The 26,034-nt window shown below is 40.5% G+C and overlaps 1 protein-coding gene across 6 annotated transcripts in view; it reads right to left on the bottom strand.

Annotated features, from left to right (window-relative positions):
- ATP13A3 (ATPase 13A3) overlaps positions 1–23,308 on the bottom strand; it is an 81,066-nt gene extending 57,758 nt beyond the window's left edge. For 3 of the 6 annotated variants that reach the window (XM_049710458.1, XM_049710459.1, XM_049710456.1), the window contains exons 1-2: positions 22,410–22,430; positions 5,661–5,723 (exon numbers count right to left, since the gene is read on the bottom strand). The gene's annotated coding sequence lies outside the window, so the exon portion shown is untranslated. Of the gene's footprint in view, positions 1–5,569; positions 5,628–5,660; positions 5,724–22,409; positions 22,454–23,228 lie in introns of those variants that run through there. The other 3 variants (XM_033403729.2, XM_049710461.1, XM_049710457.1) reach the window with 3 other exon arrangements.
- Between the last annotated feature and the right edge of the window lie 2,726 nt (positions 23,309–26,034).

Here is a 26,034-nt window from a genome sequence, read left to right on the forward strand (position 1 = left end):
CTATAACTGTTCTATTAAATTAATATTCTTAAAGATCTATAAAAACTAATGTGGCGATAACAGGTATAACACATAAACAAAAGCTCCTTAGGGTTCACAACAGTTTTCAAGAATGTAAAAGGGTCTGAGCCCTGAGCCCAAAGAGTTTGAGAGCCACTGCTTTAGACTAGGCTGATCTCTGCAGAACACAGTGGGAATATTACCTCCCTCATTCCAGACGCCATACCTCCACTCATCTATATGGTGTATAGCACAAGTCTGACACACGGTAGGCACTCAAAAAATACTTGCTGAATGAATGACCTGATAAAGAATTTGTGCTAAGACAGCAATAGCCACATGTAATGTTTACATGATATGAATTAATAGCAAAGTAAAACCAACTGCAGGATTTCAAGTTAATCCCCCCCCATAAGACTACTGAAATCTCCTGATTTATGTCATCAACAAAATGACCAATAAAAAATATTGATGCCTCCTGAATGGGCAAAGTTTCTCTACTTTCTGGTAGCCCTGAAGACGGGGTTAGGGCTAGGTAGAGTCAGGGCTTTCCACAGAAATAAAATGCAAGAGTTTGATTACAAACACACACATACACACACAATATATTGGACTCAGTGCCATCTTGGAAAAGAAGACTCAGAGATATCTTGTTTCTCAGAGGAAAACAAGACACATTATCATACAAAACCTTTTAGGCAATTTAGTAACAATTTCTTCTCAGTCTAGGGTACTGTTAGAGCCCTGAAAAGTATAGTACTAGAGTCATCCCACCATTGTAAGACTGTTCCATCAAACCAATACAACTTGAGGCAGCAGTTATTCTCAAGGGCTATACACCTGCTGCTACAGACTTTGGGGGAGAATTAGCAAGTCCAACCTCTTTCCCTGTAGAAAAGATCAGCTGTTGTTGCCTGAACCTGTAAGGTTTAGTCCAATCCTGCAAGGTTTCAAATGTGCACATGCCTACCTTCAAAGGGTAATAAGGCAAAGGAACTCTGCCCTGACACTGTCCCCACTAAAGAATCCAGTCTGGGGTTCTTAACCTTTAATCCGTGGTTCTTCCTTAAGCTCTGGACTGTGTCTCAGGATCATCACTCAGGATTTACCACTCATTTTTTTTTTTTTTTTTTTTTTTTTTTTTTTGCGGTACGCGGGCCTCTCACTGTTGTGGCCTCTCCCGTTGTGGAGCACAGGCTCCGGATGCGCAAGCTCAGCGGCCATGGCTCACGGGCCCAGCCGCTCCGCGGCATGTGGGATCTTCCCAGACCGGGGCACGAACCCGTGTCCCCTGCATCGGCAGGCGGACTCTCAACCACTGCGCCACCAGGGAAGCCCTACCACTCATTTTTAACAACCAAAACATATAATTCTGATCCCCATTTCCCACCACCACCTAAAATATGTTTCTCGAGGGGAAGAACCTCTTCAAATTCTTAAGTGGAGAGACTTCTGCTTCCAACCAAGACTAGCCCTCCTAACTAAAACAACAAAATGAATAAAATATATAAAACTATATAGCCTTCAAGGAGCTGGACGTCAATGAAAGAAACTGATACAAAAATGGGTGAGCTCTACAATTGTCCCAGTTTACAAACTGAATAATTTACAGGATGCAAAAAAAAAAAAAAAAAAAAAAATGTAGGACAGGAAACCCAGGGGGAGCCCAGCAATCTTCCTGAGTTGAAGAGATGAAGCTGGGAGTCTGGGGAGGCACCAAAGTGACTGGGTTTGCAGGGCAGATTACCAGAGAAGAGGTATGTACAGAGAAGGAACACTGAAAATCTGCAAAGTGGTCCCTTCTCAAATCTTCAGCTGAATACTGATCAGCACTTGTGTGTGAGGAAACTACCAAGACCAGGGGAAAATCCACCCAAAAGGTTTAAGGGGAAAAATGCATCAGGGCTCACACAGGGCTGGGCAGAGTACCTGTTCCCACCAATCAGTGGGAAAACCTCATTAGCTGCATGAAATCAGGCGGAGTACTCAGAGGGTTTTGCTTCAGTAGTGGGTTCAAATTAACCTGAAACTAAAAGCTACTCTGTTCCTGCCTAACAAAACTTTTAAGACTTGAAAGAATAAAATTGTTTCCAAGTAACTTAACTGCTTCACAGAACACAGTCCAAGGAGATTTACAGGAATACAAAATATCCAGTTACAATGTCTGATATCCAATTAAAACTTAACAGGCTTGGGCTTCCCTGGTGGCGCAGTGGTTGAGAGTCCGCCTGCTGATGCAGGGGACACGGGTTCGTGCCCCGGTCCGGGAAGATCCCACATGCCGCGGAGCAGTTGGGCCTGTGAGCCATGGCTGCTGAGCCTGCGCGTCCAGAGCCTGTGCTCCGCAACGGGAGAGGCAACAACAGTTGAGAGGCCCACGTACCGCAATAAATAAATAAATAAATAAAAACAAAAAAACTTAACAGGCTTGCAAAGAAGCAAGAAAATATGACCCACAATGAGAAAAATCAAAGGACAGAAGAGGACCTAGAACTGACAGAGATAATAGAACTGGTAGACAAGGACATTAAAATGACTGCAAAGGAACTCTGCCCTGACACTGTCCCCACTATAGTTCATATGTTCAAAAAGCAAGAGGAAAGACTGATCATGTGAAGCAGAGACATGAAAAACATAAAAAAGAACCAAATCAAACATAAAATAAAAAGTACAATGTCTGACATGAAAAACACACTAGATGGGATTAACAGCAGATTCGATATTACACAAAAATAATCAATGAACTTGAAGACATAGTAATAGAAATATCCAAAATGAAAAATGGAGAGAAAAAAGACGAGAGGGGAAAAAAAGCTAACATAACAGCATCAGTAAGCTGTGTGACAATCTCAAGCACCCTGATATACATGTAAGGCAGGAGGGAATAAAAAATCTGTAATTCTATAATGGCCCCAAAATTTCCAGATTAGATGAAAAACTATAAACCCACGGATCCAAGAAGTCCAACTAACACTAACCAAAGAACATAAGAAATTAAACCAAGGCATACCATCATCAAAACCCATGATGAAAAATGGGTTATATATATATATATATATACACACACACACACACACACACACACACACATACACGTATATATATACATGTATATATATGTGTGTATATGTATATATATGTGTGTGTATATATATGTGTGTGTGTGTATATATATATATATCTTGAAAGAAGCCAGAGAAAAAAGACATGTCACATACAAAGGAAAATAAATAAAAATGACATTAAATTTCTTGCTTAAGAACAATGCAGGCGAAAAGACAGCAGGGCAACATCTCTGAAGTACTGAGAAAAAGAAACTATTCTGAGAATTCTATACCCAGCAAAAATATCTTCCCAAATCAAAGGTGAAATAAAAGTCTTTTTCACATACAAAAGCTGGGAAAAATTCACCAGCAGTGAACCTACACTATTTAAAAAAAAAAAAATTGTTAAGAGAATTCCTCAGATGGGGGAAAAAAAGATAACCAATGGTAATAAGGATCTCCACAAAGGATTGATGAGCACCAGAAATGGTAACTAAGTGGGTAACTATACACAGCAAAAGCACAAAGAACATGGAGAAATTAAAGTACACTCTTACAATGCTCTTAAGAAAGTAGAAAAAGGACAGCAAGTTATACCCAGTGTAGGCACTTAAGGGAAAGACTAAAACTCAGAGAAGAAATAAATGAAATTTTAAAAAACAGAAAAATGATGAAAAAATCAATGAAACCAAAATCTGGTTCTTTGACATTAATAAAATTGATCATTTCTAGTTAAACTCAAAGGGCGGGGGGGCACAAATTATCAATATCAGGAATAGAACAGGAGACATCGCTATAGATTATGCAGATATCAGAAGGATAATCAAGGAACCAACAAGCAACTTTATACAAACAAACCAACTTTTCTGCACGTTTGAACTTACTTCCCAATAAAAAAACTTAAAAAAAAAATCTTTATCAGTCAGGGGATGGCTGTGAGTTGATAACTGCTAAAGCTGACTTAAAAGCTGAGTGATGAAAAAAAAATTAAAATGAAAAAAAGAAAAAAAAAGCTGAGTGATGGTCCGTGAGAGTTCATTATACTCATCTTTCTACTCTTTAATATGTATAAATTGTCCATAATGGAAAAGTTTTCTTAAATAAATAAAAGCCATCCATTTGCTAAATTATGGCACAAATGAACGTATCTATGAAACAGATTCAGAGACACAGTGAATGGACTTGTGGTTGCCAAGGGGGAGACGGTATGTGGGAGGGATGGATTGGGAGTTTGGGATTAGCAGATGCAAACTATCATATATAGAATGGATAAACAAGGTCCTACTGTATAGCACAGGGAACTATATTCAATACCCTGTGATAAACCAAAATGGAAAAAATATGAAAAAGAATGTGTGTGTATATATATATATATATACACATATATATATATATATATACACACACACAATTGAATCACTTTGTTATACAGCAGAAATTAACCCAACACTGTAAATCAATATACTTGAATTAAAAAAAAAAATTCACTCATCTGAAGTGAAAATAAAAGAAAATTTTCAGAGGATAGTCATTCCTGGCACAAAGGGATATGAATCTTGAGGACTCTGAGTCCCAAATCTACTGACTCAACCTATTATGTTCAGGTATTATCCATAAACTCTTACCCCTGGGTTTTGAATCTAACTCTTCTTCACTCTTGTCTTTCATCCATTGCCTAGAAATATAGATGTACTTCCCCACTTCTGTAAATTCTAAGTTTTCAATGTAGAATATATTTGCAGATAAATAAGCATGCTTTTCATAATTTTAGAAAAAGAACTATCATTGAAATTCAATGTTTTCCTTAATTCCATATGCTCATAACTATTTAAAATCCTTTCCCCAAATACCTCTTGACAGAGTTCAAATTAGTCCAAGATAACTATATTTTCATCTCATCTTCTACAGGTAAAAACTGACCACAACAAAAAAAATACTCAAATTATTTTTAAATGAGCCATTACACATGGTGCACTGCCTACAACAATCTATGTTCATACTTTTCTAAATACAATTCTTGACCGTATTATCTCATTACTCTTTTTATAAGTGTTATTTCTCTGAAATTTAACTTACTTTTTGAGGCAAAGTTCTACTTTTTAAGGCAAAGTTCTTAAGTCTTACCAAACTTTACCAAAGATGAAATGTTAAAAATAATTTAAGTAATTCAAATTAAAAGTTGCTCTAAAAGTCACCAATTATTGTTCTCTATAAACATATTATACTTCATAGGAAATTACTAAGAATTCACTCGTCACATAAGCTTTTAGTAAAACCCAGTGAGACAACTGCAACAGCTTACATTTAAAACATATACATATCATAAATGTATAAATTTTAAAAACATGTACATACATAGAAAGCCCTTAACATTTTTATGACATCATGAAGATAAAAATCTATATAACATATTTCAAAATATATTACTTATCAAGATGAAAATACATATTAAATACTATCCTACCATTTACCCAATTAGATATTTAAAACATTAATATCGAACTTCTAAAATCCATTTAACTTACAGAAGTATAACTTCCGGTGGTTTGCTTGAGGGCATGTGCTTTTTAATCAAGTCAATTTCTAGATCATAAAAAACAAAGAAATTTTTCTTACCAATAGCACTGTATCATCATTCCTTCCAACTGTTGATATTAGCAGAGCTTTCAAAAGCCGGCTCTTAATAACAAAAATAAAATGAAACTAAGCATAAAAATCCATTCAAATGACAATTTTCTGCCACATACTTGTTTGGGTTCTTTTTGAACTGTTTTCAAAATGACTAAGACATTAAAATTTAGGATTTTTTAATGCTCCAATTTTAAATGGGTTTTCAGAAGACATACCTTCTGCCATCTGACTGTCACTGCAGAGCTCCTATTACTTGAATAAATCATATCTAGCTAGCATACTGAAGTCCCAATTCCACGGTGCATGACTGAGCCTTGATGTTATCTAAATAGCAAGCAGCTTATAGGCTATTGTGCTTAACCAAACCCTTCCTTGCATTTACAATGAACCTGATTTTTTTGTGTGAGTAAAAACAGCAGCACAGGACAAAGTGAAGCTATCAGGAATAAATCACACAAAATCTAATGCTAATTTTTGTGAAAGTTAACTCATTTTTTCATATTATGTAATTACTAAGAACCATTTAAGGTACAGTCTTAAACCTAGGGTTAAGAGTCAGATCTCATTTCCTAAAACAAGATGAGCTGGCCTTAACAAGCATAGAATCCCCACACCTAAGGCATCTTTGCTTCAAACCTGAGTTTCGCACGAGCTGTAACAATATTATAGTATTATATGTGGAGGGTTTTCTTTGAGGATACTCAATGTATGTGCTTAGATTTCCAAAGTAGGTAATTTTATGAGGTGAATTAGGGAATGAATGATCTGCCACTCAAGTAAAACCTCAAGCAAATTCTGAATAAATATTTTTAATTTAATTTTTTACTTCTGTTGGTATTTGCCAACTTCAGGGAAACTGAAGTTAAAAAAATAAAATTAGGGCTTCCCTGGTGGCGCAGTGGTTGAGAGTCCGCCTGCCAATGCAGGGGACACGGGTTCATGCCCTGGTCCGGGAAGATCCCACATGCCGCGGAGCGGCTGGGCCCGTGAGCCGTGGCCGCTGAGCCTGCGCGTCCGGAGCCTGTGCTCCGCAACGGGAGAGGCCACAGCAGTGAGAGGCCCGCGTACCACACACACACACACACAAAATTAAATTAAAAATGTACTATTCAATATTTGCAAAACTAAGTATTAAAAATTCTCAAATGATATTTTTTGTAAGTTTGGAACATGTACTTCTTAAGTTTTAAAAATTAAAACTGCACTAAAACTTTTGGGCCACCTTGTATTGTTGAAAAACAAAATGAATCATCCCACTTTATTTTGTAGTTCTAGGTTTTTTCCTGAGAATTAAACATACCTATACATGTTAAATAAAGATTTGATAAACACACCTTTCAGAACCACAAAACAAAGGGTGTTTCAAAGATTCTGAAGTATAAACAGCAAAGCCAGCATTCTGTATTATTTCATCAATATTTCAATCAATATTATTTCACTGTCAAATTTGTAGCATCCACAGCAATTAAGATAACTTTCTGCAATTCAAAAGCGTTCTACCTTTACAACTGAAATATGCCCTATTAATATAAAATCCTAACTCTACTCACTGTCCAACCTTAATTTTAGTATCTATACAAATATTTGTGTAAAAAGAATGACAAAATCTCAATCTCCCAACAACAGTAACCAAATTGTGACAACTTTATGAGGGCAAAACTTAACACTTCAAGTCAGCTCCTAACAATAAGAATGACATAATATAATTTAATGAATACATGGAAATTTTACGAGGATACCAGCTAAATCTTAACAAAGCTCTACTCAATACCCATTTTATCACTTCCCATCTTGAACTTTCTCTTATAATACATGCTTTTGTTTCTGTGTTTAGGCTTAAGGAAGACCATTGTATCCAATATACACCAAACTAAAACTGTATTTACATTTGTAAAATGCAGTCTTTGTAAAATTATTTTTTTTGTAAGTTATAAAACAATGTGATAGCTGTAACAAAATAAGTTATAATTAGGAAAGATAATGCAATTTTCTGTCTTAGGGTCAATTCAAGAACATTAAGAGTCATAACCTAACCTACACTATAACATACATGCATACATTTTTATCACTTTTATTATATATGCTATTTAAAGAAAGAAATCAACCCATTTATTCAGAGAAACCCCATGTGGTAAGACTATCATTAGACAAAATAATGGCTTTGAGTATTACAGTCAATTGTATAGTATTTAATCAGTAAAAACTGGGAGAAGGTACCTTTGGACTGACAAATGGTATCTATGCTTTATTCTTATTATTAAAAAAAGGAAATGAGTAAAATATATAATTTATATACAGCATAATTAAGTTTGTCTACTTAATATGAATGAGAGATTTTTTTCATTTATTCAAGTTACTTTGAACTTAAAACTTTTATACTTCCCCTTAAACCTTCCTCATGTATGTGACTTTCTAAAACTCCATACTCAAGGACTGAGAGTTATGAAAGTATTATAATTGCTAGATTGATTTCAAAATCTTACCATCTATTATGAAAAATGCTACAGCAGACAACTGAAAGCAGTAGAAAGGCTCACTATGATAAGACCAGTCCTAAAGAGTGAATATTCAAAACTGGCAGAACCAAAAAGGCCTCAAAAGAAAACTGGCACCCACCCCTAAGACAACCAAAGGATGAATATAGCTGTAAATTGGTGACGTAACTATCAGGGGTAACAGTGTGTCAGGATGGGAATGAGGGAGACTTTCGTGCTCTTTGAATGCTTTCACCATCTAGGTGCAATAATATTTTTAAATAGTTAAAGAAGAAAGGAAAGGAAGAAGACTGAGCATATGTACAGAATTCTAATTCTACCACACGTGGCCAACTGTGGGCCTGAACTTGTAGGACCCTCCAGATGGTCTCTATCAGACCATTCCACTCTCTTTGCCTGGATGCACTCTTATTGTTATTTTACCCCAGACAAGGTAAAGTACCATTTTGAAGGCTCCTTTAACAAGCATATTTCAAGAAAGCTACAGTTAGCTATTTTTATTTTTCTGTCTCCTCCATATTTTGGCTCCACTGAGGAAAAGTACTAGCCAGTGATACAGCATAAGCAACAGCAAATTCCAAATTATTTTATCAAACTAATTCAACTATAAGTATTAAGTGAGCATATATGACATATTCACTACTATATTAGGAACAGTAGGAGATATACAACTTTATCCCAAAATACAAAAAAACAAAACAAAAACAAATGAAAAGAGTACACAACTCAAGAATCAGCTTCAATTTGTTCTTAAATGTCAATTAATTCAACACGAGCTATTTTGCAAGTTCCTTCACCCATCTTGGTTTCAACTTCTCCACTAAAATGAGACGGTTGTAATACTGGGTTGGCCAAAAAGTTTGTTTGGGTTTTTCTGTAACATTTTACAGAAAACCCGTACGAACTTTTTGGCCAACCCAATAACTCATGATTTACTCCAACCATGAAAGCTTCTGAGCTACACAAGTATCGCCTGTGTATATAGCCTTCTCTTGCACTCTTTCACCACTAGGTGACGTTCCAACATTGGTAAGAAAAGAGGCTGACAGTTTTCACAAGCCTTAGCAAGGCAATCACTGATCAAGAATGATTAAAGGTAAGAAATTTTATATAGTTTTTTTAGTACCAATGGAAATACTAATAAGAGAAAGTAGGAGTTGCCTATAATAGAACTTCTATTTCATGTGTCTCAATGGAAAAATAAGACATGGCAATAAACATAAACATGATAATGGGAGGGAAAGGCAGGTATATTATTCCTTTTATAAAGATTACTGCCAAATTCACAATCATCTGAAACTAGAATTTAGGGATCTTACAATGCTGTAGAACCAGGGAGGGGGAAAACAGTAACAATTAAAGAGCACATGATCCTATTAGAAAACAAGATGAGGTAAAGTATGAAATTACGTGATAAAACATTATTTGCCTATTAAATTGGCACACACACACAAAAAAGAGCACCTTTATACACTGCTGTTAAGAGTGCATCTGTACTAGCTTTTTGGAAAACCAACTGACAGTATACAAAAATTTAAACTTCCTACATACTTTGATCCAACAATCCCAATTAGAAATCCCTGTCACATGTACCTATACATGTATGTTACTACTAACAGTTTCTTCAAATTCCTCTCTGCATTGTTAGACTTATGAAATAGACTATAAATGTTTTGTGCTTTTTTTTTTCTTTAGGGGTGAAAGTGGGTACCTACAAACAAACAAGCCTAGCTGAAACAAATAAGAGTATTTTAAAACACGCACAAAAGAAATTGTGTGCCATGGGCATTTAATACAATAAGAATTGACAAATCAAGAGTTCTAGTAACAGGGTCCAGTGGTTAAGAATTCACCTTCCAATGCAGGGGACACGGGTTTCGATCCCTGGTCAACCCTGGTCGGGGAACTAAGATCCCACATGCCGCAGGGCAACTAAGCCCACGAGCCACAACTAGAGAGCCCATGTGCCACAACTACTGAGGCTGTGCGCTGTGCAACCCACGTGCCACAACAAAAAGCCCGTGCACCGCAACGAAGATCCCATGTGCCGCAACTAAGACCCAACGCAGCCTAATTAATTAATTTATTTATTTATTTTAAAAAAGAGTTCTAATAACAACTGTATAAATAAACCAAATTGTCTGTTTGTGCCTAAGTCCCCAAACTACAAGTTACACGTTTAGGGGTAAGGGATTAAGAGGTACAAATTATTACGTATAAAGTAAGTTACAAGGGTATATTGTATAACATGGGGAATATAGCCAATGTTTTATAATAACTATAAATGAAGTATAATCACTATATTGAATCACCATATTGTACATCTGTAACATATAATATTGTACATCAACTATACTTCAACTAAAAAAAAGTTACACTTTTCAGAGGTAAGGTAAGGGTTTTTGTTAAGCAATATATACATGAATGTTTCTTCCATTTTAATGCAAATTAGTGACTATTTCTTCTAAAATGTAATGCTATTAATCCAATCCCTAATAACTTGTTTGACATTTCAATCAGCAATTTAAAAGATGGTCTTTGAAATTTAAACATTCATTAATTCTAAGACTCGTATTTTCCACATTTTAGCATAGTTAAAATTGGGATATAACTTATAGATGAAATCTTACTGCTGCAGTTGACAGGTAACCATGGTGACGCAGTGATCAATGCATGCACACACTCAAAGTTGGTGTCAACTGGTTATAGCATTGTCATTTCAGTTGAGTAAAGTGCATTATTGGCAGTACAATGCTGAGTTTAAATTGATTATTAAAAATATTCAAAAAGATTACACTGTAGTTGCATACTGAAACAAGAAGTAATCATTTGCACAGAAAAGTATCAAAATAGAGCAGCAGAGTGGAAAGGAAGAACTAGGATCAGAAGGGGTGGGGGGATAGGGAAAGGTAGAGAAGGAAAAAGGAAGAACAGAAGAACTTTCCGGAGAATTATACTTCTAAATCTTCAGTATGTTAAGGAGTCACACATAGACTACAGATATGTTCATTTTTCTTATAACAACAAACTCCAAAATAATTTTTCTTCACTAACTCAGCATATGTCACTTCAGGATTATTGTATTATGCTTACAAAAAAACAAAATTAGTTTTACTCATGATCTATACTACAGTATGGTTCACATTTCATTTTTCCAAACATTATAAAGGCTCAACCTCAAAGAAGCACAAAATCACCAAGAAACCATTCTGTACAAAAAGTACAATCCTGCAAATTTCCACTTACAACTGATAGGCACTTGGATCAACTTTTTTCAGTTACGTGAATTTTTTTCCACTTTACTCCTTTTCCCCAATTTGAAACCTACTCATGCTGATTCAGCATAGAAAGGAAGTATAAAGGCCTTAACATTTTCATTCAGCAAATATTTCAATAATACAGAACTTTAAGTTACTACTGAAAAGGATAATGGCCTTACTCATGGTACAACCATCACAGAAATCTAAACTTCCTCATTTCCTATGGTCATTCTATAATCCACTATTCAGGATTAAAAAAAAAATCAATGTATTTGGGTACTATGTCAACCGTAATAATAGTGACTGACATTTGAAAAGGGATTTTTAGTTTACAAAATATTATCATTTACCAGTTTTCAATCAATACTGTCTTTTAAAAACAGGAAAAAAAATAATCTTCACTTAACTAAGATCAGCATTTTTCACCTTCCCTAGAAAGTCAAGCACGGGGTGACTTTATACCGAAAAGCCTTGCCAACAAATTAATGTAGACAGCACCATCCATTTTCCACAACTTCATTTGAAAGCAGCGTGTACTTGAAATACACGCTTTCATACGGAAAACAGCGTAGGTTCCTAAGACAGCCCGCAAATGACCTTTTTACCTCTCACAATGCTGCTGATCTACTTCTTATTACACTAGCCTGGGTGTTGAGGCAGGTAGCCAGGTTACCAAGCCTCTACCTCCTCTGTCCACTTCTTAATTATTAATATTCCCCAAGCCTCAACTTCCTCTGCCTACTTCTTAACTATTAAATCCTCCATGCTCCTCTCTCTGTAACAATATCATGGGCAAAGGGTGGCACCACTGGCCCATCTACAGTGGCAACCACCAATCAGTATTGTCAGCACTGCTCTCTCAGGAGTTCCAGACCCACGGATTCAAACATCTACAGTCCATGTTTGCAGACAGCTAATTCAAATGGCTTGTTTCAACTTTCTTCCAAAAACCTGCCCTCTCACCTGCTGCTGCCACTACCAATTCCCTCTACTCCTTTAACGAATAGGACTTGCCTAAAAAGCCATGCTAGGAAATTGGAAGTCATCCTAGACTCCTTCCTATCCCACACCTTCTACATCCATCTGGGCACTAAGTCTTATCATTCCTACCTTTCTCAAACCCACCTCACCCCACCCTACCTGCTCTGGCATGCCTCACCTTGGGTCCTGATCCCCTCTCCAGTCTCCCTCATTCTAATCAATATACGAACCTGATGTGATCGTTTCTCTCTGCTTAAAATTTCAAGGGCTTCCTATTGTCTGCAGCATCATTTCCCAACTGGTACAAGTCCCTCCAAAATAATTTTTTTTTTTGGCGGTACGTGGGCCTCTCACCGCCGTGGCCTCTCCCGCCGCGGAGCACAGGCCCCAGACGTGCAGGCCCAGCAGCCATGGCTCACGAGCCCAGCCGCTTCGCAGCACGTGGGATTCTCCCGGACCGGGGCACGAACCCGCGTCCCCTGCATCAGCAGGCGGACTCCCAACCACTGCGCCACCAGGGAAGCCCCAAAATAAAAAAATTTTAAAGGCATTGACTGCTCATATAAATTGAAGAAAAGTACTGCATTAAACAAAGTTAAGTAGCCCTCTTACCAGGAAGACTTTGGAAAGTCTTACAACACACGATACTATTATGTGTTTGCCTACCATGGGAAACTGGTGCAAAAGACAGACCCAACTGGGCTCCAAGGACAAAGTCACAACTAACTGGGAGACATAAAATCCTTCAGAACCTGGCCCTGCCTAGTTGTCAACACCACCTTCCATTCATCAAAGGTTATTATTCACCTCCTACAAACCTTACATCCCATCTATACAGAACACAACTTGCAGTTCCTCAAAGAGTCCTACTGATTCCTGATTCCATTCTTTTACATACATCGTTCCTTCTGCTAAGAATGCCGTTCCCTAATTTAGGCTGGCTGAAGAGCTCCTGTGAGTCCTTCCAGCCCCTGGTCAGTTATTTTCTCTACTAAGCTTTGATTGTCCCTTCCACCCCGCAGCAGACTTGTCCCACCTCTGTCCCTCCTCTACACGTGTCAGAGCAGTCAGCACTTGTCTCACAATATTGGGCTTACAGACTAAAAACAGACTTAAAGTTGGGAAGCAGGCCAGCACCCAGCAACATAGCTGACTGAATCAGACAGGGCAAGACAGGAGGTGAGTGTGAGGAAGGGGTAAAATCTTTCCTTTTTCTGGGCAAAATTTCACAACAAAGTAAATTTTGTTTTTGCCCCACTCCCACATCTCATCCTTATGCCCCTTTCGCTTTCCTGACTCTCCCAATACCCTCTCCCCAGGTCCTTAGTGACCTCACCTAACTCTATACAACCGCCGTCACAAGACTATGCTCATCAGTATCAACTACTTCCTCGTCCAGTTCATCAAGAGTTATTCTGTTCAGAAGTTAATACATAAATGGGTTACAGCTTCTCAAAGCTGGCAAATCCAAGATGAATCTCTAGGCAACAATTTATTTCGTTACTTATTTATTTTGGGCTGCACCATGAAGCATGCAGGATCTTAGTTCCCTGACCAGGGGTTGAACCCGTGCCCCCCTGCAGTGGAAGCGTGGAGTCCTAACCACTGGACAGCCAGGGAAGTCCCCAAAATATTTTTTCTTTAAGCATGAAGGAGATACAGGGAGTGGGCATTACAGTTCTACCACTCAGAGAGGCTGGCCCATAAAAATCTGGGAGTCCTCCTGACTGAGTCTCCCTGCTTCCCAGGAGCAGCAGTGGGCACTACTAGCAGAGACAGATGGAGCTGGTGCTATGGCAATCCTACGGATCACCCATTCTTTTTGGGTTGAAAAGTTTTATTTGCTTTAGAGACCAGTGACGGTCAGTTTTTCATTATTATGGACAGAAAGTCTCACCAACACGGTCACCGATGAACTTAAAACAGTGCCTCTAGGGCTTCCCTGGTGGCGCAGTGGTTGAGAGTCCACCTGCCGATGCCAGGGACGGAGGTTCCTGCCCCGGTCCGGGAAGATCCCACGTCCCGCGGAGCGGCTGGGCCCGTGAGCCATGGCTGCTGAGCCTGCGCGTCCGGAGCCTCCGCAACGGGAGAAGCCACAACAGTGAGAGGCCCGCGTACCGCAAAAACAAACAAACAAAAAAACAAAACAAAAAAAAACAATGCCTCTATTCTAACCAAGTAATATCTTAAAATCCAACCCTAGACCATTGTTTGATTTAGGAAAAGGCAAATTAATTGAGAAAACTAAGATGTTGCCCAAGTACCCTTAATATTTCAAAATAAATCTGTAATTATTAAATTAGCATTCTAGAAAGAATCAGTATGGTTTATCACTACTTCCTATTTCATAAAAAATCATTTGTTACAATGTCATTGTCTACACGTGCCAAGTACGTGCTAAATGTTGGAGATTACAAAGATTATATTTCTAACCTCAAGAAGCCAAACCTAGGCTAGACATGTAAACAAACCTATCAAAGCGGTTGCACACTGCAGTAAAGTAAGTATCATGCGAGCATTGGGAGCACGGAGAGGCACAGGGAGGGAGGAAGAGGCAGGCAAGGGACAAAAGAGTCTTCAGAGAAGAACTCTCCCTTGATCTAAGACCTGACGGGTGTGAAGTTCATCAAGCAAACAAGCAGTAAAAAGGGGAAATAAGAGAGAGATGGAATCCAAGTAGAGGAATTACCATATGCAGAAGTGCTAAGGTGAGAAATCCCAGAAAATGTTAGGAATACAAGTTACTTGAACTAGCTGGAGCACAGGATGGCCTCTGGGGAATGGCTGAAAATGGAGCTGAAAAAGATGGAACAGAATCAAGTTATGATGAAAGACCTTGTTTGATAAAGATATGGATTAACTTGTACGTGATGGAGATTCTGAACTTTTCTCAACTGAAAGAGACCCAAGGACGTGCCAAGAGGCCACATTCCCAAAGAATACAATGTGAATGGTGTGCAAAGCAGCAGTTCTGTGTTCCCTTGCTAGACTGTTTACCTCCAAGAAGGCAGAACTCACTCATCAACATATACCCAGCATCTAGCCCTGTGCTTGGCACAGACAGGAACTAAAAAAGTATCCAATAGTTAGATGTGCCAACACAATCTTAGGGCTCAACTAAGTGGCCCTAACCCAGCCTCCTTCCTTACTGCCTATAAAACTCACAACTCTTACGCACTACAACAATTGGTAATTGGCACAACTTTTAAAGTAACATGGGGAAAGGTATGGGCTGCACCAGAGATTAGAAAGGATTTTGAGAAAACACACATTAAGATGCTTTTGAACCTGACAAAATTAAGCAGTTTTTCTACTCTTCTCACCAAAAACTGAACAGAAAACAACTGTAGATTAGCTCAAAATTATTCAACAACTAACTCTAAGACAGTGGTGATAACTATAAAAAGTATATTTTTATATAGGACCCATGGAATAAAAATCTATTTTAACTAACAATTTGCTAGACTAGTGTTTCAAATAATTAAGTGCTACTCAGGTTACTTGCCTGCAGTACTTTACATTTCACTTAGTAAACTGAATTATATTATGATAATTAGCATGTAAGTAAGAACTCCATCTCAGGTGCTTGGGAAAACAATAAGGAAAAAATATTTGGTCTACAAAGAACCCGTGACTACATCTAATCAATCCAAAGGCCAGAGAAGTAAAACAAAATTTCAAGACTTCTTTTTAAAGAAAAGATGTAGACACATTTCACTAACCAGAATTTCTAAATGAAAATAAGGGAAAATAGGGCTTCCCTGGTGGCGCAGTGGTTGAGAGTCCACCTGCCAATGCAGGGGACACGGGTTTGTGCCCCGGTCTGGGAAGATCCCACATGCCGCGGAGCGGCTGGGCCCGTGAGCCATGGCCGCTGAGCCTGCGCATCCGGAGCCCATGCTCCGCAACGGGAGAGGCAACAACAGTGAGAGGCCCGCATACCGCAAAAAAAAAAAAAAAAAAAAAAAAGGAAACATAAAATCCTATTAAATAAACATATTTTTAAATTTTATAATGCAGCCAGGGAGAGAGACAACAGGTAACATTAACACAGAGGATGGGGGAAAAAGAGACTGCAAACACACCCAGAAACATCAAGATAAAAATATACATCAAATGTACATTAGAGACCCATGAAATTAACATCTTGAGCTTTATAGGATGTCACTACCAAAGATGCAAAATCATGGTATTTTTGCTATAAAAGCCGGAATTAAACAGTATGTCATTATTGCCTGCTGCTCCAGTTGAGAAAAAGCAATCCTCAATCACAACCCACACACACACTCTCTCACGACACACAGATACACACAGGAGTGTGACTTGTTTTGAATATGTTAAATGTTATTAAACTAATAAATAATAGTAATTTACCAATTACTGAGCCTCTTATCCTCACAATTCTCTATGTTTTATTACCTCCATTCAGCCAATGAAGAAGCTAAATAGGGTTAAGGGACTACAGAGCTAGTAAGTGATGAGGCTAGAATTCAAAATCACTTGTATATGGCTCTGAGGCCACATTTTAACCAATACACATGCCCTCTCCCAGGGCATAGGACTGTTAAATCTTTAGTCACCATAACATTTCTTTAACGACTGGTGTTTTCTTACTGTGCTATCCCCAGAGCGATATTTAAGTTCAAATACTTTAAATTTCATGGAAAACATTAACAACTTACAGAGTTGTTTTTAAATAAGGCAAATCTTGCTAGCAGTAAGGAGACATTAACTCTTAAAAACACTGATAGTCAGGGCTTCCCTGGTGGCGTAGTGGTTAAGAATCCACCTGCCAATACAGGGGACACGGGTTCGAGCCCTGGTCCAGGAAGATCCCACATGTCACGAAGCAACTAAGCCCATGTGCCACAACTACTGAAGCCTGCGCGCCTAGAGCCCGTGCTCCACAACAAGAGAAGCCACCGCAATGAGAAGCCTGCGCACCGCAACAAAGAATAGCCCCCACTTGCGGCAACTAGAGAGAGTCGGCGAGCAGCAACAAAGACACAACACAGCCAAAACAAAAAAAACAAAAACAAAAAACACTGATAGTAGCTGAATATCCATCTAGAATTATAAAAAGTACCAACAGTGCCCCAATAATCCCAACTTTATTACTTAGCCCTTTAATTATGCTAGGTTTTTTGTGTGGTATAAAACACCCAGTATAACCCTAGGGAAATAGCAGATTTTCCTAAACACCTAATTTCTTTCTCCATTATTCACACTGTGGAATCACATCACATATGGATTTAATTACAATTCAACTATCTGTGCTGCAAGAAAAAAGAAAAACAAGAGAGAAAAATACTCTAAATAATGGCGGCAGGACGCTTGCGCTCACATCCTTGTCCCAGAGTGAGCATGCAACGGAGACTAAATCTGGTGTTCCTTGGTCAATCCAAAGCACATAACCGATTATGATTCCAGAAAAAAGTAACCTATACTAATAGCTGAAGAAAAAACTAGCTGTGAGAATTGAAAAACCATATGTCAGTTAACCAGTTTTCAAACTGGTGCCTTCCTAAATGACTTTTTCATGGGTAATTTTGACTTCACAGGATTTTTATCTTAAATGAGAATGTAGGCCCAAAGCCCCTACATAAAAGGGGATTTCATTTTACTCAGCTGTTTAGATCAGAAAGAATTAGGAACCAAAATACTTGTCTTTTATATATCAAAGTAAGTTACTAACATATTTTTCATCCTACTTTACAAATAGGAAAAAGAGAGCAATAGGGATGCTGTAAAGAAGCCATGCTAGACACATGTGGGAGCTGTTCCATGACTTATTTTAAAATAAACTAAAAATGTAATAGAAGTCTGTCAAGTGATCAAAATCAATCCTTTAAAGTTGGTTCTCAATAAGAAAAAAAAAAAACACCCCACAAAACATACATTGAGTTTTGAGATGTGCCATTACTACAGAGTACAAACTAAAGACAAGGGTGAAAAGAACACCCAACTAATAGAAAGCTTCTCCTTTACCAACATGCTGTCACTTACCTCTCCAGACATCAGGTTCCTTTTCTATAAAAAGAAGGGGCTAGTCTAAATAACCTACAACCACTCAGCATTATTATTTTCCAATCTCATACCTCCTTATTTCAATGTCCAACTCATAAACTCCTTTGTGAAAAAATTAAAAAACAAACAAAAAATAGCAGTCAATTAATCTAGCTTGCTATCACTGAGGCAGACCTGTCTTTCACCTCATCACCCAACAACAGATATAAATAAATTTTATTAATAATTTCTGAGAAAGATTATATAGATATCAGCGTGTTCCACATCATGTAATCAAGAAATTCTACTTTATAGTTAACTCACCTTTCCTGGAAATTATGCTTCTAATCTAACTAGTATCTGAGTGTCATTGGATATATATATATTTTTTTGGCCACGCTGTGCTGCTTGTGGGATCTTAGTTCCCCGACCAGGGATCGAACCCGGACCCCGGGCAGTGGAAGCTCAGAGTCCTAACCACTGGACCTCCAGGGAATTCCCTCAACGGGTTATTTAAAAGCAAGATCCACAGCGAGTAAGTGAAAGAGTCAACAAGAGAGAAATTTTGATTAAGAGATTAATTACAAAAATAAAAAAGATTAATTACAACTCACTTCATTCACCCCATCTTACATACAAAAAAACAGACTTCAAACACAGGGTACTAATTTCTTCCTGCATTCCCAGCTCATACTAGCATTAGTGGCCTTTGGTGATAGATAAGATAAAAGATGCATTTTCACCTGTAACTTCAAAGATACGTGCCTCTGAGAAGCTCCATTTTCATAAATCAATGTGGACCCTTCCCTTGGGGAGACACATACATAAGGTACATAAGTCCTTTTTTAATTTGGACAGTCTCAAAGTTTGCTATTTGAGTTAATATTTTACAATCTCAGACCTAGCAAAGGTCCCAATACAAGCCTGTGGGTTGAAGATATTATGAGGCCTGGTGTTGGGATAGCTCTCTGGAAACTCTTCAGCAATCCTCATCCTCAACTTTCCTCTGTCTCAGATATTTGATTATTTGGACAACTCTCCCTTTCCTTCATTCCACTTTTCTCCCTTCTTACTGAGGACCAAAAAATCATTTTCAACTCACCATTATAACAGTGATCGTTTTTTCCAGTTACCATTTATTCATAACATTTCACATTACCTCTATTTTTAATCTAATATGTTTTTAATGTTTTTAACTCAATTTTTATAATTACTAGTTACCATTAACTTCAGGACATTCTACCTTGTAATTGATACATACTTTTCTCCAGATTAAATAAGCCTAGAACCTTTTACTTTTTAACCTAAATCTTAAAATATGTAGCCCAATCCTGATCCTCTCTCATTTCTCTACTCTCAAAATATGAAGATCAACAACATTAAAGTAAGACTGTAATGATAATTTCCTTGCTTCTTGCTTGTTACCTGGACTAGTTAAGTGGGTTAATTAGAATACGGTTTTGATGACTACAGATTTACTCTCTCCAACAGGCCAGTTGGCTTCATTTCACACAGAAAAACTATGTTCTAAAACCAAAGACTAAATCCCATCAGCTAACTCTTAGATCCAGATTTAACCAGATGAGCTATACAGCACATTCAGAACACATTCCATCACTGGAACAAACCTTCTGGTTATGTACCAGGTAGACATCAGACACTAGATTATCTTCCTTTAGCATACCACTGTGAGTTGTTTTAAGAATGTTGTCCAGTTAGTGATAAGCTGCTAACTCCTATTCAACTTAGGGTCTGTTCACAAGGTCCCCTGCTTAGGTTACCCAGTATACCAGTGAACAAAAGCCAGCTTTAGATGAACCAAGTAATCAATATCATTTTGAAATTCTACTTCTGTCTTCTAAGATTTTAGAAACTACAACCACCACCTCATTGTCATTCACAAGCATGAAGTTCCTATTTCCACCATCACCTAGACCAGTGGGAAAAAATACAAAAACTAAAGACAAAACTCCACAGCATGCCCCATTATCATTCATCATTGCCCACTTCCTAGGACTGCTATCCATTTCAGCAATAAAGTATATTCACATTTAAAACCTTATATTCACAGTGGTTACAAAACCACCATGCTAAACAAGCACAGCCCTGATTCAGTATATGGAATGGAAGGGGGAAAGGAATATTTACTATGTGCCAGGAAGAGTGCTCCTTTCTTTACATATGCTCTCAGCTAATCCTCAAAACTCTCTGACGTAAGTACTAGTATTCTCCTTTGTTAATTAAAAAAAAAAAAAGAAAGAAAAAGCAGAACAGGGAAGTTAAGCAACAGTATAAGGGACTTTCAACACAGCCAGAATCCTAGCTCTGTTACTGTATGTGACATAGAGGTTTCTATTTCTAGGTTTACCGGATTAGCTGCATGTGACTTTCAGCAACTTAACATCTCTGAACCTCAGTTTCCCCATCTGTAAAATGGGGTTTAAATGAGACAATTCACATCATGTTTAATTCAAAGCATAGTATACAGTAAGCTTACTCAATAACTATCAGCACTGGTCAAAGTCAATAGCTAGTTAAGAAAGTCAGATCAAACTCAGGTCTGATTCCCAAGTTCATGCTTCTTCTACTACAATATTCTGTAGCAGCAAACACACATTATTATCCACATAAGAATCCATACTCGAAATACAACAGATGGGAAACTGATGTTACCTAAATGAAATAACTATTTAGGGCTAACTAAACCAACAGAAGGATTTTAGCTCCAATAACTAATAAGCAAAACCAAGTAGAAAACTCATCAGAAAATACTGTTTAGACATTCAGGTTATAGAGTTTTGTTTTAACTACTGTGAAACTATTTTCCTATCCATATAGGAATTTATCCTATTTATCTCAAACCAGTTGTAAATTAAAACTTTAACAACCAAAGCTACCCCAAATAAAGCTTCCTGGTCAGCCTGGACGAAGAACTCTGCCCTCTTACTACATAATTTGAACACAGAGTCAAAGTGAAGCCTGTCAACTTTATTGCTACTTAATATTTTTATTTTTTTGTAATTGTACTACTTAGGAAGTAACGCAACCAACCAATGTCAACGTTCTTCCTATCCAATTCCCTGACCAAAAACAGGGTTTGCTGTTCTAATAATGTTCAAAAATCTCACTTAGCCGTCTCATCCTCATCTGCTTTAATGGTGGATAATGCAAAAACAAGGAGAGCAGCAAAAGTAAACTTTCTTAACAATTATTAATAATAGGCTTACTATTTCAAGCAACTTCCAGGAACTGACTTGCCTTTAAAAAGGGTCGCTAAACCAGAATGGGATGCCCGCATACATTTATTTTGGCAACTGTAGCCTATTCAGCAAAGCAACAATCCTCCTAAGAAAAGAATACCACATATATTCCAGTGAAACAAAATTAATAAATGTGCCTTGGTACTAAAAGGCTGAATTCTAAGCAAAGGTAGAGCTTTTTTTTTTTTTTTTTTCCTGTGGTACGCGGGCCTCTCACTGTTGTGGCCTCTCCTGTTGAGGAGCACAGGCTCCAGACGCGCAGGCTCAGCGGCCACAGCTCACGGGCCCAGCTGCTCCACAGCATGTGGGATCTTCCCGGACCAGGGCACGAACCCGTGTCCCCTGCATCGGCAGGCGTACTCTCAACCACTGCGCCACCAGGGAAGCCCGGTAGAGCATTTTTAACTAAGTAATTGCCCTTCAAAAGACAATCAAATCAGAACACCTTCACTTTAGCAACAAAGTCTTTAGAAAAGTATTCATTTTGCAATTATCTTAAACGTCCCTGCATTTCTTAGATTTTTAAAAAATTCTAACTTCCTGATTCATAGATCTAAAACAGTCATTACATACATAAACGTTCTACTCATTTCGTTTCGAATCATGTAGGAAACATAGGTTTCTGTTTCTAGGTTTACAACTCCATACGCATTCATTTTGCACTAATGTAACCATTCAATATAGCTCTAAAACACTGATGAAAAAGTAGTTAATTATCTGAGTGATTCATACCTCCTATGTCCAGACACCAAGATCCAAGGATGTTTCTGTCAGATCTGTGGGAAGAGGAAATGATAAACACCTGTCACAAAAGCTTTCCAAACTGTGAAGCTCTGAATTACTACTGTCAATCCCCAGTCAGATTCCCTCCGCTCCCCCTCCCCCCGCCCCCCGCAAAAAAAAAAGAGGTCACATATCCACCAGAACCTAACTTTGCGAATGATGTGGGGAGAAGGAAAGGCTCTAAAGAGAGCGGCCATGGAGGTACTGGAGAAAGGGCCCCGGGTTTTTCTAGAGTCAAAGTGAGAGGCCTTAAGCAAGTCATAAGTCACTTTTCCTCTCTGGGCCTCACTTAGCTTAATGCGGTGACTGGCCAGGAGCTCCACTACTCCGTGGCTAAGGACGAAATGAAGATTCCTCAGTCAGCACCCGCACAAACCCATCAAGCGCCCTGCCAATACCCCTACCTTCGATCTCACCATCTCCCGTACTTTCTGAAAGGGCTGGACCACCATCTCACTCTCAAACCCAACACACTCGCCTTCCCCCCAAGCGGCGTGTCCCAACCAGGCCTTCACACCCACAACGTGGTGCCCTCCTCCGCGCCTCACCTGTCCCAGACAGACATTCCGCAGTCTTAACGCTCCTCTCCCCACCCCACACACACCTTCCCCGAGAAGTGATGCCCAATTCCGGCTCGAGGAGGCCGACCACGAGCTCACCTGGTACCCGCCACCCCCGACAATACCATTCACCTCCTCCAACCTCCCACCGGCTCCACGCCCTGCTCACCCAGCCCTCCGACGCCTCGGGGAAGCTGGGGCCACTCACCCGGCACCGCCGCGCCGTCTCCTCGGCGGCCTCCCGGCCGGAGCAGCCGAGGGGCCGCGCAGGGCCGGGGCCCACCGCTGTCGCCGCCGCCGCCGCCGCCGCCTCGCCTCAGCCCAGCCCCATCGCCCTCGGCCGGCGCTGGCGGCCGCGGGTCGCTCGAGCTCGAGGCGCCGCCGCCGCCGCACGCTGCGGCTCGGGTGAGGGGAGGGAGGAGCCGCGGCGGGGCCCGGGCCGAGGCGGGCGCAGGAGCGTCCGCGCTCTCCTCCTCTGCGCCCGCGGCGGCGGCGTGTAGCCGGAGCAGGGCGAGAACAAGGGCGGGCAGCAGGGGGAGGTAGGCAGGGGAGGGGGGCGTTCTGCACTCCGAAACGGCCTTCCGCCGCCACCGACGTAGCGAACCCCCCCTCCCCTCCGCGGTGGCGCCTGGATCACGCTGCGGGGAGAGCCGGCGGGCTGCGGGGGAGCGCGCGCGGCGAGCTCGGGACTCCCGAGCCGGATGTGAGGTCACGTGATTGCCTCATCCAGCGCCGAAGGCGGAGGGGCGCAGAGGGGAAGTCGGGAGGGGAGGGGCGTTGTGGGCGGGGCGAGGGGCGGCCCCGCCCACCTCCTCCCGTTTGGTCCCGTCCCCCCAGGCAGGAGGAGAAAAAAAAGGGTGAGGGAGGGCACTACGGAGGAGCCGGCTCTTGGGGAGGGGATGTTCCTAATGGAGGACTTCATTTTTTTGGCGGGAGGAGGTGGAATTTGCCATCCTGGCCCTGCAGACCAGATCATAGTCCAAATCCCCATTTTATGAACAGGGAAACTGAGTCGCAGTGAAGGGCCTAGCTTAACTTGCGCCGAGTCAAGGTCACAGAGGTAGCTTGTACTAGAATGATGGAGAGGAGGTCAGATCCTGGCTCGCAATCCAGGTACCTTTCATTCCTTAACAGCAGACTCCCCCCTCCAAAAACAAACCAAAAACTATAAATTGCATTTAACAACCTGCTAGGCTCGCCCGACCTTGGGCTGAGGACTGGAAGACGTAACCAAGAGAAAGCTCCCACGTACCCACTACACCGCCTCCAGCGGTAAGGAGTTTCTTCCGACAGCGCTGGATGCAAATTAAATACTTCCCTCCGCAGAAGATTTATCTCGGAGAAGGGCCCCGGCCGGATGCACAAATCGCGAGTTTGGTTTTCGCGACGTCCCTTCGGTGACTGGCGCGAGGAGCGCGCTCAGCCATCTGCCTCCTCGGGCTCCCGCCATCTGTCGGCCGTGAGACTACCTTGCCCGCGCCCTTAAGGCCCGGCTATCACTGTTACTGTCATTCACCTTACGGCTAACAGAACTCCCAGCTGCTGGAGCGTAAGAAAGGAGGAGACTCAACGACCTCTGGTGCACAGCACTTGGGCATATTTGCCGAGGGCAGGGAGCGTTCATGCTCCGGTTCATAGCACATGATAACACTAGGCGGGGGGCTGCCACCCTTGGTCCGTGACACGTATTGACACCTCATCTGGGGGCAGCACACATCCCCAAGTCCGCGGCACCGATGTCACCTCACCGGGAGCCAGGAACACGCTGCTCCTGGCCCGTAGGTTGTGTGGAGCTGGACGGTTTCCGCGCACTTCCTGGTACCACGTGGCATGGACTGCGCACTGGACCAGGATGGATCTACAGCTCTACTCCCCGATTCCTGGGCTCAGTCTCACCGTTTGTTTTCCCCCTCAAATGATTAAATGAGATAAGGAGCGTGGAAGCGTTAGGCAAACTCTAAGAAGCTGTCTTGGCGGCGTGGAGCCCTTAAAGCCTCCTTCCTCACCTCTCTGGGCTCCTTGGCTCGTCGCTGTTTTCCCTCAGCCTTTAACAAGCTTAGGTTCTAAAAACAAAACTATCTCTCTTCCTCTCATACAGACCTCTTAAACGGTGGTCTATCCTGCTGACTCCACTTCCTCCCTTCTCAGCACTAGGCACTCAAGCTTCCCCTCTTCTCCCCCCACCCCAACACCTTTCCTCACCCTGTTAGGGCAAGAGTAACCCATGACCTTCATTTTCCCAAATCTAGCAGGCATCCTGCAGACCCTTATCTTTCTGAATCTCTCTGCTACATTTGACAGCTCAGATGACTTCCACCTCTGGAATCTCAATACTGTCTTGGTTTTCAGAAGATGTGAGAACTCTTCCAGTTCTCACATCTCAGTAAATAAAGCCTCTTCCTCCTTGGGTGGCACCTTAAGTGCCACTGTTGCCCGTGAATTTAAGGTTCTTTCTTCATTGTGAAAGAATTTGGAGACGGTGTGGTAGGTAAAAATCAGATTTATTTAGAGAGAAACGCACTCCACAGACAGAGTGTGGGCCATCTCGGAAGGCAAGAAGCAAGAGTCCTTGAAATATGGCATGGATTTCGTAAGTGAATGAGTGGGAAGATTATTTCAACTGTTTCGGGGAAGGGGTGGGGATTTCCACTTTTTGACCTTTTATGGTTGGCCTCAAAACTGTCATGGGCCTGTGGGTGTGTCATTTAGCATGGTATTACAATGAGCGTATAACGAGGCTCAAGGTCTACTGGAAGTCGAATTCTCCACCATCTTGGACCTACTTGCTTCTCAGTAGTTTTTGTCATGTACTATGGCTATGTCATTTTTTTAAAAAGTTGTGCCCTGCCCCTTTCTATCCTGTTTTACCACCAGTTGTGAGTCTGCACCTTATATGGAAGACTCCACTGCAAGCCCACAGCTCCTCTCATTCCACTCTTAGGAAATCACCTCCATCCTCACAGTTTCAATTACCAAATCAGTGATCACCAGCCCAGACCTCTTCCACAAAAGTT

This window comes from Orcinus orca, chromosome 5, assembly GCF_937001465.1.
Source record: "Orcinus orca chromosome 5, mOrcOrc1.1, whole genome shotgun sequence".
NCBI classification, from domain to species: Eukaryota; Metazoa; Chordata; class Mammalia; order Artiodactyla; family Delphinidae; genus Orcinus; species Orcinus orca.